Source organism: Engraulis encrasicolus, chromosome 8 (assembly GCF_034702125.1).
Source record: "Engraulis encrasicolus isolate BLACKSEA-1 chromosome 8, IST_EnEncr_1.0, whole genome shotgun sequence".
Lineage (NCBI taxonomy): Eukaryota > Metazoa > Chordata > Actinopteri > Clupeiformes > Engraulidae > Engraulis > Engraulis encrasicolus.
Window position 1 is genome coordinate 44,244,181 of NC_085864.1, and position 4,510 is coordinate 44,248,690.

General features: G+C 43.2%; 1 protein-coding gene across 3 annotated transcripts in view; it reads right to left on the reverse strand.

Annotated features, from left to right (window-relative positions):
- Positions 1-2,090: 2,090 nt before the first annotated feature.
- Positions 2,091-4,510, reverse strand: part of slc6a4a (solute carrier family 6 member 4a) — a 40,530-nt gene continuing 38,110 nt past the window's right edge. For all 3 annotated transcript variants that reach the window (XM_063205790.1, XM_063205791.1, XM_063205788.1), the window contains one exon: positions 2,091-4,510. This exon is cut by the window's right edge and continues 286 nt beyond it. The gene's annotated coding sequence lies outside the window, so the exon portion shown is untranslated.

Here is a 4,510-nt window from a genome sequence, read left to right on the forward strand (position 1 = left end):
ATGTGGGTCTTTTAGGAGGACAATCAGTTGTTGTTTGGACAAAAAGTCTCCTCTTAGCAAAACCGTTCAAAAGAGTCAGGTTTTTGAACGGCCCCTTGAAAGGAAGGAGCCACTATGATCTGGATCCCGTCAAAGAGCCAGATATTCCATCTCTACGGCATTGATGACCCCTGACCTTTGTCCACCATTAGGGCTTTCAGGCCGACACGAACGGAGCTGGCCCCGCTGCTCGCACCAGTTACGTTCGTCACTAACGTGCTTACCTGCGAACTGACTGTGTTCATACCGGTCTCTGAACTTTTCCCGCACGTGACTATGTTACGCGGATGAAGCTGCTGACGGCCACGCTGTCGTCACGGTTCGCGGAGAAAAACCTACTATTTTGCGTTTCGCATTGCGAACCAACTTTCCGGATCGCGAACGCTACAATCTGTGGCGTGAACACGACGGCCGGTTCGCGATTAGGTGCGGGAACGAGCACCGGCACGGTTCTCAGTCGGCCTGAATGCACTACATGAGAGCTGTGGGATTGGCTGGAAATCCAAAGAAATTTATTTTTTATTGCTAAATCCACACCCTTGTATAACATAGGCATAACACCTTTGAGAGTCAATCTAATATGAGCATCATCCTCAAAGGCATTGTGATGGCATGATGTTTTAATGCATGCAATAGGAATGTGTAATCCAACTATCAGATATAAATACCCAGAAAGATCTGCAGGCATGCAAACCATCTAGGGTGTTGATTTGAGGGTTGATGGAGAGGACAACAGAATGCATCTGTGCAGTTGAGTATGGGGTGTGTGTAGCCTATGTAGTTTATCATGCTGTTCAGAGGCGATTCTAGGGTAATGTGGGGCTCCAAGCGAAAATTCAAAGGAACCAACATTTGAAACAAAATTGCCATACCGTAGTAAGTAAGTGTGAGCTGATATTCACTATATTGGGGCTTGGGGGCCCCAAGGGGCTGCCTGCCTAGCCTGGTGACAAGACACGCCTCTGATGCTGTTAAGGGAGCATAACTCCAACTCCCTTCCTTTCCCTTCAGGCAGAAAGGCAAAGAGGATTTCGAAGCCCCTATCCATCTCTTTCTAATCTTTGCACTATCATGATTGCAAAAGCAGGGGGAGAATGCAGGAGGAGAGATGAATGGCTGGAAGCGTAAGTGAGGAGCGCCGCGGGTCAAGGACTCCTCCTAGGCGACGAGAAGGGGCTCTTCCCTGCTACCGTACCTCAAGGCTGGAGGATATCCTCCTAGATTCCGGCATTTGTCTTTTGTAATACATACATTTTTTTGTGGTATTGACTACTTGAAAATAGCAAATGTAAGCGATTCCACTGAATTGTTAAGTAAAAGATGCTGATGATGATGATGCATGTTAGCCTACGCCACAGTAAGTCACACAGCATCTTATAATAACATTAATCTCATTTGCACTACAGAATACAGTATATCTTATGCATACAAGTTCCTATTGTAACAAAGGTAGAAGGACACAAGGATGTCATCTGTCACATGCATGGTAATACTAAAAAAATATGCCAGTGAAAGAGTTAACAGAATGTTTCTGTACTGTTCAATTAGCTGCAATACTATTAGTGCAGTATTCTGTCCAACAAAGGCATTGTGCAGTAACTAGCCTATACAGGGGTGTAGCACCAAGGAACAACCTCTTTCATGGGCCCATGCAACATTTTCCATAGGAGGGCCCCCGGGGGGCTGGGCCCTAAGAATGAGTCAGGGTCCCCCCCCCCCCCTCCTGTTCCACGCCACTGACCCTATATATATATATATATTTGTCAAATTTATTCTTTCTTATTATACATTTTTAATACCTTCTTATTATACATTTTTAATGCCTTCTTATTATACCTTCTTTATCTTGTGACAAAGCAGTATGCTCCAAATGGTTTCTGTTATAGAGATATTGCCATGTCATATTTGCAGTAACTACAATATCCAACCTAATACCAATACTTTTGTAGACCTTGTTCTCAGTTTCAATGTTGCCGTAGTTACTACACTTTGGCTTTGTAGTGCAGTATTGGAGACAAAACAAATCACACACAGGGCCACCAGGTGGGTACTTATACTTTTCTTTTATTTGATATTTATATATATATATATATTTATTTATTTATAGAGGTTTATTCTATAACTTTTTTATTCCAATACAATCTTACGGACATCGACAGGTCGACAACAGGTTTCAGAGGTACAAGAGAAGGCTTGAACTTTTACTGCAGTAACAGTGGATCCCCCTGGACAGGACAGGAGAGTGTCACAATGCCAAGGCACGAGAAGAGAAGCACAGTAGAGTCACACCAGCGAGCATGCACACACATACATACGTACACACATGCGCTCACACACACACGCACACATACGTACACACACACACGCACACACACAGACACACACACACAGACAAGGGCTACACACACACACACCGTGGCTCTGGAGTCCTCCAAACCTCCCTAAACACACACACAAACAATGGTTAACAGTCTAACAAGAATTTTGTCTTTTTGCGCCCACTCACTCACACACACACACATACACACGCGCATGCACACATGCACGTGCAGTCGCACGCGGGCGCTCACGCGCACACGCGCACGCGCACACGCACACACGATCTGCCTCACAGACAGTAACACACACTCTATATCTCTTTCTCTTTCATCAACACACAGATAACCACAGTCAGTAATGCTGTCAAAATACACACACTCAGACGTGAACACACACACACACACATACACACACACACACACACACTTGAAAAACGCATCTTTACACCTTCTCCCTCTTCGTCAGAGATCAGTACTCAGTAAAGGTGGAAAGGGTTTAACAGTTTTGATTACACAACAATCTGCAAACTACAATTGCACATTCCTTTACATATTACATTCCGATCAAATACAAGATGTAGGGTTTTTTTTCTTATTGTGAAAATAAAATGAAAATAAAAATGTTTCATGTATGGTATTCCAAAGGCCTCTGAGAGTTACCAACATGATGACGACGTCTGACAGTTGTATTCATACGATTTTTTCGGGGGGTTCACCAAAATTTGTACAAATGTGTGAAACCACAAAATGGAATCAGAAAAAAAGCAAAATAAAATATTGTCTTGTAATAAACAGCATTACATAAAAGTATATGCAACTCAACATATCATCTCTTGAAATAATAAATATACATCTTACAAAGATACACATGATGCTTTTTAACGCTAGATGGCCGTGGGTTTGTGCCAGGCTGCACAGGGATGCATCTTCATATTGATGTCATCCAAAATCAGTGATGGGCAACCTGAAGTCATTCGTTTTACAGTCCAGTCAGAGGCGCATTTTGTCACCAGGCAAGGCAGGCAGTCGCTTGGGGCCCCCAAGCCACTAGATGGTGAAAAACAGCTAAACTTTAAACTATAATCGCGCCAATTTGCTTCGAATGTTCATTCATTTGGGTTTTTGCTTGGGGCCCCCACCGACACTAGAATCGCCTCTGAATCCAGTGCCACATATTCCAGATGATCTGGGTTCACCTGGCCAATTCAACCAGGTGATCATTCAACCAAGCAGTAGCCTGGTTCAATCGGGCAGGTAAAAGCAGGTAACTTGATATAGGTAGGCCTATATGGGGCTGGATTGTAAATAACTAATGAATCCAGGTTTTACATCACTGTCCAAAAGTAGGGTCTGTCATGATATGTGCCTGCATATATACCCATATACACAGACAAACACAATCACGCTTACCAATGCTCACAATAAAACACTCGCCTGAGAGGCTTTTTTTTAAAGCCAGTTTTCCGACTACTTAATCGGAAAAACAGGCTAATGCTAAACGCGATCTTAAAGCCAGACATAGTGTGGACTATTCCGCGCTTCCCTCATTAGCAATCAGCGCTCGTTAAAGTAACATTTGGACATACCTGTATTTTATAGCAACAAAATATCGTAATATTTGGTTTCGTATAGAAAAGTAAAAGTTACCTGATTTTTTTCTCTCTTGTGATAAAAACGATTATAACTTGTTACATCGTAAGGACAGAAGGAGGCTGCGTGATAGGTGAAAGAGTTATGAACATGGTATATGACCAATGGCCCAGTACACTCACGTTCACCATTAAAAAAAACACTGCTATGCAAACTGAAACATCTCAAATATTTCATATTTTTTAAACATAACGTTTAGAAACAAAAGTGCCACTCATGTTGAGGCATGTTGGACATGTATTGTGCTACGTATACGTCGTCACATTCACTCAAAAGTTGATTTTTTTTAACCACTATGAGGTGACGTGAACGTGTGGACGAAAAAACAGAATGCGACAGTGCTACCTAGTTCACAACACGGTCACACGGAAAGGACGGTGGGAGCTGCTGTGTGTGGTGCGGTACCTCTTCCCTCCCTCTCAGCCCATGGTGGAAGAACATCAACTTGGCCCTCCCCCCATGCTCCAAGGAGTGGTGCCGGGTACTGGAAATGGAGAGGGTAG